This window comes from Chenopodium album, chromosome 15 (genome assembly GCF_948465745.1).
Source record: "Chenopodium album chromosome 15, dcCheAlbu1.1, whole genome shotgun sequence".
Lineage (NCBI taxonomy): Eukaryota > Viridiplantae > Streptophyta > Magnoliopsida > Caryophyllales > Amaranthaceae > Chenopodium > Chenopodium album.
In genome coordinates, this window is record NC_137848.1 from 52,571,085 (window position 1) to 52,584,557 (window position 13,473).

At 36.1% G+C, this 13,473-nt stretch overlaps 1 pseudogene; it reads right to left on the reverse strand.

The window, feature by feature from the left end:
- Positions 1-10,518: 10,518 nt before the first annotated feature.
- Positions 10,519-12,499, reverse strand: LOC145582578 (UDP-glycosyltransferase 75C1 pseudogene; annotated as a pseudogene).
- Between the last annotated feature and the right edge of the window lie 974 nt (positions 12,500-13,473).

Sequence of the window (13,473 nt, forward strand, 5' to 3'; positions counted from 1 at the left end):
CATGCTAACATTAACCCCCACTAAACTAACCCACTACTATTATGACTCCACTAACATTAGGAGCTAACTAACCACTAACAATTTGAAGCAAATATTCCAACACACCCCCTTGCTTCAAATTGGATTACAATGACTATTCGATTTTCATGCCTGATCTCGACGAAATTTTCTTTTGCTTTTACAGCATTTTGTGATGCACATCTCATCACCCACACAATTTTGATGGTGCACATTATCACCAACATGATATTCTCGGAGCACTTCTCTCCGCACAACTAATCCTCGACATTTTTTTATTGATGCACTTCTCATCAATTACTTGATCTTGTTGATGCACATTATCATCAACTTACATTCAATGGAGCACATCTCTCCATTAACTCTCTTTGACATTGTCCTCCAATTGACCATGTCACCTTGATTACGACTTTCACACCTTCATGGGCTAAAAGTGAACCCATCAACACACCACACTAACCATTACTTCCATGGTTAAACACACAAAAAAACCACTAACTTATTATTCCTAATATTAAGCAAAGTCAAACTAACAACTTTGAAGCAAAACTTCCATTACTTATCCAACATAACCCCTTGATTCAAAGTTGCATACTCACATTTGCAATCTGAAGTATTCATGTTTCCTGGAAGCAAGTGACTTAGTAAGTATGTCTGCTACCTGTTGATTTGTACTACAGAATTTCACTTCAATATCACCTTTTGCTACTAAGTCACGAATGAAGTGGTGTCGGATGTCAATATGCTTTGTGCGACTGTGAAAAACTGCATTTTTTGTCAGATGAATTGCTGATTTGTTGTCACTGTATAACTCAGTAGCACCTTGTTGCTCTTGAAGGAAGTCTGCTAACAATCTCCTAAGCCAGATTGCTTGACATGCTGCTGAAGTTATGGCTGCATACTCTGCTTCAGATGAAGATAAAGCCACTGTACTTTGTTTTTTTTGATGACCAAGAAATAACACCAGACCCAAGAGTGAAGACATAACCAGATGTGCTTTTTCTGTCATCAATGGAACCAGCCCAATCACTGTCACAGTAGCCGACTAGCTTCATTTTATTAACCTTCTTATACCAGATTCCATACTCGGATGTACCCGCTATGTAGTGCAATATTCTTTTCACAGCTCCAAGATGATGCTTTGTTGGACTGTGCATAAATCGAGAGACAAGACCAACTGAATATGCAATGTCCGGTCTTGTGTGAGATAGATAGTTCAAACCACCTACCATGCTTCTATATAGCTTTGCATTTGCTGCACCTGTATCATCATTTGCACATAATTTCTCATTAATATTCATAGGAGTACATGCTGGAGTGCACCCTGTCATCTGGAATTTTTTCAGCAGGTCTTCTGCAAATTTTCTTTGAGATAAAAAAATGCCGTCAGCTTCTTGCTTCACCTCTAATCCGAGAAAATAATGCAGTAACCCCATGTCTGACATCTCAAATTTCTTCATCATACTACACTTAAATTCAGCAACAATGGATTCACAAGACCCCATATAAATCATATCATCAACGTACAAACAAACAACTAAAAAATCTGCAGTACCTTGCTTCTTCAAATAAAGAGTAGGCTCATTCTCACTTCTTTCGAAGCCTTTCTCCAGAAAATAAGAATCAATTTTGTTGTACCATGCACGCGAGGCTTGTTTAAGGCCATACAATGCCTTCCGCAACCTATAGACTTTGTTTTCCTTATTTTGAACAACAAAGCCTTCAGGTTGAGCAACAAAAACTTCCTCCTTCAACTCTCCATTTAGGAAAGCTGATTTAACATCAAATTGAAACACAGGCCAACCAAGCTGAACTGCTAAAGCAAGAAAAGTTCGTACCGTTTCAAATCGAGCCACGGGAGAGAACGTCTCATCATAATCAACCCCTTGCTCTTGCGCGTAGCCCTTAGCCACCAATCGAGCCTTATGCTTTTGCACCCTTCCATCAGCATGGTATTTAGTACGAAAGACCCATTTCAAGCCTATAGCATTTTTTCCTTCCGGAAGATCAACTAACTCCCATGTTTTGTTCTTCTGTATGCACCTCATTTCTTCTGTCATTGCATCTTGCCATATTTGTTCCTGTGCAGCATCATCATAGTTTACAGGATCTGACACTGAGAGAGCAAAGTTAGTTGTCTCATATAATTCTCCGAGTGAACGAAACCTCCGTCGGGATTCTGGTGTACTCTCTGGTGATGAGGTTGTGTTGCTGTCAGATTGTGAGTTTGGACTTGCTGGAGGAGTAGTGGTATTGTCCCCTTCATGTGTAGCATTAGGTACAATACTCGCAGGAACTTCACCATCATCAATAAAAGGAATCTGTTTTCCTGCTTCATCAGAACTCCAAGACCAACTAGCAGACTCGTTAAACAACACATCACGACTGATAATGAATTTGCCACTTATTGGATTATAAAGCCTATATGCTTTGGATTTCAAGCTATAACCAAGAAAAATACATTTTTCTGATTTATCTTCAAGTTTATGACGAGTGGATTTTACCAAAGCATAGGCAATACAACCAAAAACTTTCAAGTGGCTTACCTGAGGCTTCACATCATGCCATGCTTCATATGGAGTCTGATTCATGACTGCCTTTGTAGGAGAGATGTTGCGGAGATACACAGCTGTAGCTACTGCTTCTGCCCAAAATTGATTCGGAAGCCCTCTTGCCTTCAACACGCTTCTAGCCATTTCTACAATGGTTCGGTTCTTCCGTTCAGCCATGCCATTTTGCTCAGGGGTATAGGGTGCTGTAAGTTGCTTGTAGATTCCAAGCTCTTCACAAAAGGCATCAAAATCATTTGAGCAAAATTCACCCCCATTGTCTGTGCGCAGCTTCTTTATGAAACAACCTGATTGTTTCTCAACAAAGGCTTTAAATGTTTTAAACATATCAAGTGCTTCAGACTTGAGTGTCAAGAAGTAAACCCAACTCATCCTTGTATAATCATCAGTGAACAGCAGAAAATAACGACTACCATTCAAAGAATCTGTTTTCATCGGTCCACACAAGTCAGCATGCACTAGCTCAAGACATTCATATGCTCTCCATGAATTCTCGACCGGAAATGGCTTCTTGCTATGTTTTCCCAAGACACAACCCTCACAAAACTCCAAAGTAGTGATGTTTGGCAACCCCAAAACCATCTCTTTTTTACTCAACAATTTTAAGCCATTAAGATGTAAGTGACCATAACGCAAATTCCATAAGTCAGAGGCACCACACTCCTTAACAATAAGAGCTCGGTTTTCTACAGTAGACACATCTAATGGGAACATTCGATTTGTAGTACAAAATATTGAAGTGAAATTCTGTAGTACAAATCAACAGGTAGCAGACATACTTACTAAGTCACTTGCTTCCAGGAAACATGAATACTTCAGATTGCAAATGGGAGTATGCAACTTTGAATCAAGGGGTTATGTTGGATAAGTAATGGAAGTTTTGCTTCAAAGTTGTTAGTTTGACTTTGCTTAATATTAGGAATAATAAGTTAGTGGTTTTTTTGTGTGTTTAACCATGGAAGTAATGGTTAGTGTGGTGTGTTGATGGGTTCACTTTTAGCCCATGAAGGTGTGAAAGTCGTAATCAAGGTGACATGGTCAATTGGAGGACAATGTCAAAGAGAGTTAATGGAGAGATGTGCTCCATTGAATGTAAGTTGATGATAATGTGCATCAACAAGATCAAGTAATTGATGAGAAGTGCATCAATAAAAAAATGTCGAGGATTAGTTGTGCGGAGAGAAGTGCTCCGAGAATATCATGTTGGTGATAATGTGCACCATCAAAATTGTGTGGGTGATGAGATGTGCATCACAAAATACTAAAACATCTAGCAAGATGTTATGAAATTTGAAGAGGAAGATTGCAAGCTCTTCCAAAGTCAAGTTTAAGTGCTCTGATACCATGTTGAAATAATAAAATAGAGATGAGAGAAGGGAAAGAATAATAAAAGTTGTATTCGATCCATTTAAAAATTGTACTACATTGCAACATATATATAGTGCAAAATATAATTAAACATAAGGAACATAATCCCATGACCATTGATCATGCTAACATTAACCCCCACTAAACTAACCCACTACTATTATGACTCCACTAACATTAGGAGCTAACTAACCACTAACAATTTGAAGCAAATATTCCAACACCGCGAAGTTAGGTCGATGGATAACACCCTATTGTCATTGTTACATTGTATACCAGACCAGAAGCAATAATCTCCGGCGAAGGAGAAGCCGAAGCCGGTGTTGTTGGTTGTGAGTATTGAGTTTTTAAGGTCTTCCATGACTTCCTTATCTTCACCATCAATACTGGACTGCGCGGAAGAAATTGCGAGTAGGAGGAAGAAAAGATGCCTTACTTCCATTTGGAAAATATTTTGTAGAGGGATGTTATGATTCTAATCTCATATATTTATTATACAACTAAAGGTAGTTATATATGGTCGTAGGTTAGGTGGATACTTGTAGAGTATGTAATTAAGTGGGATTGCTTTTATATTTGTCGACCAATGACTGAGCCAATAAAGAGCACAGATAAAATCAAGTTTTGCTACATCATTGATCACTTACAGCGTTACATGGAGTATAAACAATGGGAAAACGACAATTCATAAATAATTTCATGTATAGAATATTAAAAATTCAATTTCTAACACTAAAAAATAATCTATTTTGGTAGGTACTTAGGAGTTGAAATTAATCCTAATAAGTTGAAGAAATGAGGCTACTTTGGTCTTCTAGACAAAATTTCTAATAAAATCAAAGGTTGGCAATCAAAGTTATATAACATGGCCGAAATATTCACTCTTGTAAAATCTGTTTTATCCTCATATCCGGTATATTTAATGCAAACAAGTCGTTTGCCTTGTTCTATTCTGGTACATAGAGAAACAATGTAGAAAATTTTTATGGAATAAGGTGGATCGAACTAATATTCCATGGAAATGGGAGGATTAGGAATTAAGAGGCTAAAATTATGGAATTTGTCATTTATGGCTAAATTAGGATGGACCATGCTTACTAATCCTTCTAAGCTTTGGGTTCGAATTTTTAATGAAAAATATTTAAAGAGGACTGCTTTTTTTTTAATTGTAATAGTAGTGTTTCTCATTCACAAATATGGAAGGATATTTTAAAGGGAAGACACATACTAGCTTTGGGTTTAAGGATAGGAATTGGGAATGGGAGGTCCATTAATCTTTGGTATCATCATTGGATTGGGAAAGCTCCTTTGTATACTCTTCTTATTAATGGTCAAGTTCCAAATTCTAAGGGTCACTGGAATGTAGCTTATATAATTAGGAACAAATGGCACGTGGTATTTAAATGATTTTTTACACCTACTTCCTTTATCAGTTATTCATATGATTAAGGCTACTCCTTTGGCTAGAAGACATGATATGGAGGACTTCATAATTTGAAAATTAAGTAAATCTGGAAATTTCACTATAAAATCTGCTTACCATCATTTGTTACAGGAGTGTTGTATACCCTCTACTTAGTTGAATTCATGGACGAACTTATGGAAGATTCAAGCTCCTTTTAAACATCGAATGTTTGGTTGGAGTTGTGCTCACTCTATTTTGCTAGTTGCTGAATTTCTTTCTGTTTACATGCCATTAACCTCCAAAATTTGATTTTTATATTTTTTAAGAATGCAAATTGGAGGAATTACAACTTAGGATTGGATAAGAAGTGGAGAATGATTTTTTTTGACAGCCATATGGCACATTTGGTTACAGAGAAATGAAATGGTCTTTGAGAACAAAAGCATAGCTCCTCTTTCTCTCTTCACTAAATTCTTTGTGGGTTACCAATTTAATAAATCTGTTTTGCAGGATCCAAAGCAAGGAGATGGTAGGAATGTTGGTCAGTCCTCAAGCATGATTTGGGAAGCTCCTAAGCAAGGTTATCTCAAGATAAATATGGATGGAGCTTGGATGAACTCTGCTATTTCTTCTGGTGGGGGAGTTATAAGGGTGTCTGATGGCACATCAGCACATGGTATGTTGAATTCTCTTGCAAGTACGAGGCTGTCTCACCCTTAGCTGCTGAATTATATGCTCTTAACGATGGGCTATCAATAACAGATGACTTACAAATAAAGAAGGTTGAGATAGAAACTGATGCAGAGTCTCTAAAGACAATGTTATTGACCTCAGGCCCCAATCAACATCACGAACTTGCAACAGCAGTCTGTGATGTTGTTGCAGTGCTTCATAAGTTTGAGGTTGCTATCATTAAGCATGTGCCTAGGGAGAAGAATGAACTAGCACATAAGCTCACGGTCTATGGAAAGGATATGGCAGTGCGATATAAAACCCACTATTTAGTTCCTAAATGTGTTAGAACTTTATATGAATCAGAATTGGAGGGAGTGGCAACTATTGCTAGGAACTAATTAGAGAAGTTCTTTGGATATGGATGAATTATACATTTGGGGTACCTAGTGTTAACAATGTGCAGTACTTGGTGTCTTGGTTGGTATAAATAAGCATGGGTTTAAGCATGGGTTTATACTTTATAGTCCGCACTCTTACGGATGTATTTCTGCCTACTCAAAGGCCTTATTTTGCACAGTATCATTTTTCATTGTACAAATTAAGGATGCTTGATGTAATTAGTGTTATGGCTTTAGCCAAGTAATATAATTATCTTTCTTTTGCGTTAAAAAAGAAAAAGATAGATATTTCTGTAATACTAGTACTCCGTATAAGGTTTTATATTGTAACACATTTTTTTTTTAATATTTAATAAATAAGTGAAAGTTTTCATTTAGGCTAATTCAAATTCGGAAATCAGTTATGGGTGGTTAGGTTCCAGCCCCCTCCCAATTTGTTGTTGCGGCGGATCGAACATGGATTCTCCCTACCAAGTGCAGTTTCAATCACCACTGCACCAACAACCAATTGGTAGCAAGACAACATATTTTCGTTACTATATACTATGCCAACATGTACTTATATCTTGTATTATTTAATTACTAATGTGCTAATTGGTGATTTTGTATGGTAATACATGGTATACTACTTAGTTACCAATCAAGCTAGCAGCTAACCTTCCATAGGAGGAATTCTGCACGCATAGGCAGGTAAGAATACAAAAGTTTGCAACTCCCAAGGGTTGAACATTATTTCATCATAATACTAGTATCCAATTCAAAAAATAAAATAAAGATCCTGACTATAAAACTGACAGTTAAAAGTTAATTAAAGACAAATAAGCATCGGTACTTAAGGAAATTGGAAAGAACAAGCATAGGTACACATAACCAACTAATAAGCTTGCAAAAAACACACACACACAAGTACAAAAGAACAGGGCTTATCTAGATATAATTACAAATCAATGTATTCCGAAACATTGTAACCAATCTTACAATAAACAAACTCGCCACAATGACGATGCAAACTGATTGATTAACCACGGTCCAGTCTAGTTGTTCATGATGACACCATCTGCAATATATATAAACTTGATGATGAATTTAGCAACACTGATTTTGTGCTTATCAATACTCCTAAATTGGAGTACCTTGGTTATCATGATAATCTACCTATACGGCTTTCTATTACAAATATGAGTCCGCTGGTAGAAGCACAAATAGCCTTTGCAACTGTGACATTAGGTCAAGTTGAAGATCTACAAGTATTGCTTAGCCTTATCAAAGTTCTCAATAATGTTCAGCATTTATCTTTGCACAGCATTTGGACAGAGGTTTGTTTAAATTTCTAGTTTTGCTCCCCGATTTCTTATTTATTTATATACTCCCTCCATTTCTTTTTTATTGTCTCATTAGGAATCTTGCACAAGATCTCATGAATTTTAAAATTTTATTTTTTTTAGAAGTATTAAATTTCATTTGCAAAAGGAGTTAGTATATAAAAACAATATGTAGTATGTATTTTATATTATGTAATGTGAGATTGACTTATTGCACCTTTGGTTGAAGGAGCTAAATGTTGGTGGTATAGAGGATAAGCTGCCAGTGTTTCATAATTTGAAATATCTAGAGCTGGCTTATTCTTATCGTAACTGCTGGGATAAAGTCGTTTTGGCATCTCTAAATCGTTCACCAGTCTTAGAAACTCTCGTTTTTCCTAAGGTTAGTCTGTGACTTACTTCAGTATTAATTTTACATACATAGAATAAGTTCAATTTAAATAACTCCGCCAGCAGTCTAAGCCTGGATAAAGGAGGAGGGCAGTGACCTTCTGGGAAGTCCTCATTTTGGATCATGTACCCGATCCCACTTATGGGATTAAGGCATTCATGGTGAAGAAGAAGAAGAATAACTTCAATTTAAATGTGGCGTAAAGTTGTTGGCGTAAAGGGTGACTTTTAATTCACCCTTTCCCTCCTTTTTTCCTAATTGGCGCGTGATATGATCAACGCCGGAAAATAAAAGTAAACGATAACTTTTCGACCAAGGGTAGTCTCTTACAACACTTATCCTTCTATAAGGTAGTTTCTTACAACATTTTTTTTATTAGATAGTTTCTCGCAAAAAAAATGCTTTACAAAGTAGTTTTTCACAAAATATCCTTTAATTTAATTTTTGGTATACATTCTACTTTTATTATAAGATTTAAATTTTTAACCTTAGATGATTGTGTATTGAGTCTTTTTTTTTTATTATTATATGTAGTAAGAAGGATATTATAGTACAACTGTCATATTATTAGGTCACTCGCTCTAGAAGTTTTGAAGTTGATGGCCTGATGCTGGTAGTGAGGGTAATCACCGAGGACTTAAAATTCGGGATTTCACCTCTAAGGCCATTGTTTGAGAGTTTTATTATCTCTTTGAACTTGCGCAAGGTTGTCAAACTTGCTGGTATGGTATCAGTCAAGCTTGCAAGAGCAGGAGAAATGGTACTGTTGATAGAGTCTCTGCTTGGATAGCCTGAAAAGATACCAAAATGGCAAGAGTCTGTCACTTTAGCTGGGAAGACCCTGAAATATGGTTTCATATTGGCTTAAAGGAGCTTGATCTCCGAATTCATGTGAGGGAATCGGGTGAGCTGCCACCAGCTATCTTCATGTTAGTGAGACAGGTCAAAATAAGAGATACTCTGTATCAATTTTGGAATATTATTTTGTAATCTTGTCCCAAATTAATAAAACAGGTTTATATGAGAAATTCTTGGTGCTAATCTGCTTCTGCTAGCAATTTAGTCATACATTTGATATAATTTCATTGGTTAATATGAGATTGTAATGGTGTTCACATGCCTCATTTCAAGTATTTCAGCAGTGCAACTCTCAGAATTTGCGATTTTCATGTTTAATACTCAGAAAATGGATAGATTATACATGCCAAACAACTGAAGTGCTAATTAGATTTTAACAGGCTACCTTAACGTGGTCCTTGGACAGTTAAGACTCTTGATTGTCTTAAGAGAACCAGAGAATTGAACAGACGTTGGTTGTGACCATATCGCTGGCTTGCTGCTGCAAGTGAGCTTCATTATCTTCTCGACTTCAATTTTTTGTAGCATAACTTTTCCTGTCTGCTTATATCTAGCAGAACAGATAAATAGTCTGGTTCACTCTTCCTTGTTACCATATAAGCGAGTGGCCTGGATTAGCACCCGGCCACAACTTCTGCTAGTGAATGCTCTGATCACAAATATGACTTCCTGTCAATACTAAAACTTCATAACCTGTAATCTTGATCCTCTTAACAATTCATGTGGGAAGGTACATATCCGAGGGTTTATCACATTTGAGTCATTATAGAACATTCTTCCTTGTCAATCAATGTAATGAGGCTACAACCTGACAATTACTGAATCATAGCTCAAGTACTTGTACATATACCTAAAATTTGTACATATTACCAAATTTTCTGGCATATACAATATTAGCCATGTAAAAACAAGTGGGCAATCTTTTATGCAAGTTAGAAACTAGAACAATTGATAGCTTTGCCAAGCTTAAACAAGTGGGCAATATTTGCAGCATCGTTTTCAATCTTTTTGCATACGTAGTATATACTTCCTCCATATTTTATCAGATGAACTTCCGTAAAAAATGATTCAGCAAATGATAATTATTTTAGACAGACAATTTTCTTTTGGAAAATTCTAAAGCAACATATAGCCAACCTATACAAGGGTTAAAATTTACAGTACTACATTAGTCTATTATTGATGAAATCTTAAGAGGTACCGATTAATAATAATTGCATCCAACACTATAATTGACGGTATTCGAATATTCATTCACATTCACATACAAGTGATTCTTATCTTCAAATTTGTACTATATTAGTCCTACTTTGTTTGGAATAGACTACTCTGTCTCATGCCATAATAAATTAATGATACTTACTAATTTACTGTTTGTTATCTTTTGCCTAATTTGCACATATATAAAAAATTATAAAAAAATAAAATAAAATAAAGTAGACCAACTAGTTATTGATATTAATCATACATTCATTTTAAAAAAAAAACGGCTACATATATTATTAAATATATGTAATTAAAACTAGTAATTTTAATTGATCATTTGTCATTACTTTCAGAAAACCAACTAGTTGACTTAGATACCAAGTATTAATCATCATTCAACATTTCAACATACAAAAGACCAGCTAACTAGCATATAATAAGCACATTAAATTAGTAATAAACAAATAGTATAGTATTTATGTTGACTATTTTGCTAATAATCCGGTAGGTACTCCTTCAAATCACTAATCTAGTAATAAAGGGCTAATTAAAAGCTAACAAATGATAATGCAATAATTATATGACGTACTATTAATTATTCATGAATCTTTTTGCTTTTAACATTACTAAACAACTCTTCCATGAAATCCTTCAAGTTGTTATCAGACGATCCACCCTCGTTGGCCGCTTCGACCGCCAATCCTCTCCATTTCTTAGCATTCTCCTTAATCTCTTCACTCTCCATAACCTCCTCCAAACACCTCTTAATCTCTTCACTCTTTACTAATACACCACCTTCTTCGTCTTTACTCACATTAACCCTTACCCCGGTCTTCCATAAATCCTCCACCAATTTAGCATTCGTTGTTTGATCCGTCCATTGTGGAAACCCGACCATGGGGACTCCTGATGTTAGGCTCTCTAAAGTCGAGTTCCATCCACAATGTGTCACAAAGCACCCTACTGAGGGGTGGGATAGCACCTCCACTTGGGAGCACCATGGCACTATTAACCCTTGTTGTTTGAGCTCTTCCATGCAACTCAACTCATCTTCTTCTTTATTATCTTCATTTATTTCATGACTCGCCTTTTCCCTAATGACCCACAGGAACGGCCTGTGGGTCTGTATTAGGGCTCTGGCTAACTCCTCCATCTGTGGCTTGGATAGCACTGAGATGCTTCCAAACGACACATAGACCACCTTAGAATTTTTTCCTTGTGAGTTTAGCCATTCCATGTAATCCGCCTCCTTAGATTTTTGGAAGAGGTCCCCTCCAAAGGATTTGTCGGAGGGGTCCTTTCCATTCAAGAAGGCGGAGGGAAGGATAGGGCCGATAGGAATTAAGGTGAACCTCTCAATAGCTTTTAAAGCATGAACTTCTAAAGCTTCAAAGGTATTCACTAGGATTATTGGTTTATCCTCATTCTCTAATTGTTGTATTTGATCTTGGAATGTAGGGAGGACGAAAGTGTAAAGGGAAGGGTTGGAGGGGAGAAGGAATGAAGGGAGATCACGTGCTTTGAGCTTCAATGGCATGTTTGGTAATTCTAACGACCATGAAGGGTCTTTCTCACATTCATTTATAGCCTCACGATACTCATTAAAATAATAGTAGTAGATATTAAAAACTGTGGCAGGTTGAATCCAAAGGAGCGCGGATGGCACGTGAAACTTACGTGCTACCTCGGCGGCCCAAGGTAGGAGGAGTGTGTACACCAAGCATGTAATTGGTTTACCCTCGACGACACTCTTCTCAAAGAGTGTCGATAATGTCTCAACCCCGCGTTGGCGGAATGTTGACATATAGTTGGAGGCATCTCCGTCACCAGGCTTATAACCATCATCATACCCGTCAGAAAAAGTGGTCAAGGTCATACCCTCAGGGACCGTAGCCTTTTTAAGGCATTTGTGGGCAGAGGCAGCGGTGGCAAAGGTGACATCAGCCCCGGCCCTTAAGAGCCGCTTGACAAATTGGAGGGCCGGGTTGATGTGGCCTTGCGCTGGGAAGGTGACTAGGAGGAAGTGAGGCCTTTGTTGCTCCATAAAAGGCAGTTCGTGGTGTACAAATTTTTGGTGTGGCAAGTAGAGTTGGAAGGTATGAAAATAATGAGGTGATGAATTTGTTGTGGTGCTCTAATCTTGGAGATTGGGAAAATGATTGTAGTGTAAGTGAATGTGTTACTTTGTTGGCATGTGATGTAGATAGTTATAGTATGTGGTACATATATATACATCTAGTGATTAGGCACATGCTTGGACTAGTGACGTTTGTGGTGACGAAAAATCATAAGGGTTGGCAAATTATCAGAATTAAGTAATTGTAAAATGATTGATATGTTTAGGGTTGGCAAATTGGATTTATTTTGCATTTTGCTACTCTCTCCATTTTTAAATACTTTTTTTTTTAAGAGAAAAGATAGCAATATTATTAAAAAATTAAATCAAGTCTAATTTCGTCAAAGTTATGATAGTTTGTGGAAAGGATCCAAACAAACAAGTTCCGAGGCATCTCCCGTTTTTAAATACTTGCTCCATTTCTCTTGGACACGTATGTCGATGCTAATCTTTTATCAATAATATCTTTAATTATCAGTAAGTAAAAAATCTAATAATTAAAAATTAATAATCTATTAATTGTGACAATTCCAACAAGTACCCACAAAACTATATTTTTTCTTATGTATAAATCACAAATATTAGTCAAAGTAGAATAAATGAATAGTGCAAAAAATAGAAATGGAGCAAGCATTTAAAAACAGAGGGAGTACTAGCTAATCGCTCGAGCTGAGTATGTGATTATAATTATATGTATAAAACTTTGTCCAAAAAAAAAATAAAAAAAATAAAAAATATATATATGTATAAAATATTATTTGATGAGTGGCTGACAGCAAGTATACAACATAAAATTGATTGGAAATACTAATATTATTATTATCATTTGGATATTTTCTCTTGTTTAAAAATCGTTACTTCCCCTAGTTATTGATACTGGTACCATTCAAACTTTTACATTGTATTTGAATATTTTTATTTGATCATGAGTTGTGGTTTTTACTTCTATAATAGGGAAATAATAATTATTAATAAAATATCAACAATAATATCACCATAACAATAATTAATATTATTACCATTAACCATAATAGTAGGATCTTGCTAACGAACGCCTCCGGGGCGTTGCATAAGAATTTAAAAATATTACCTAAAGTGGTATTAATTTGGAAAAGTATGACAAAATCACGCGTCGATCGGTGTAAT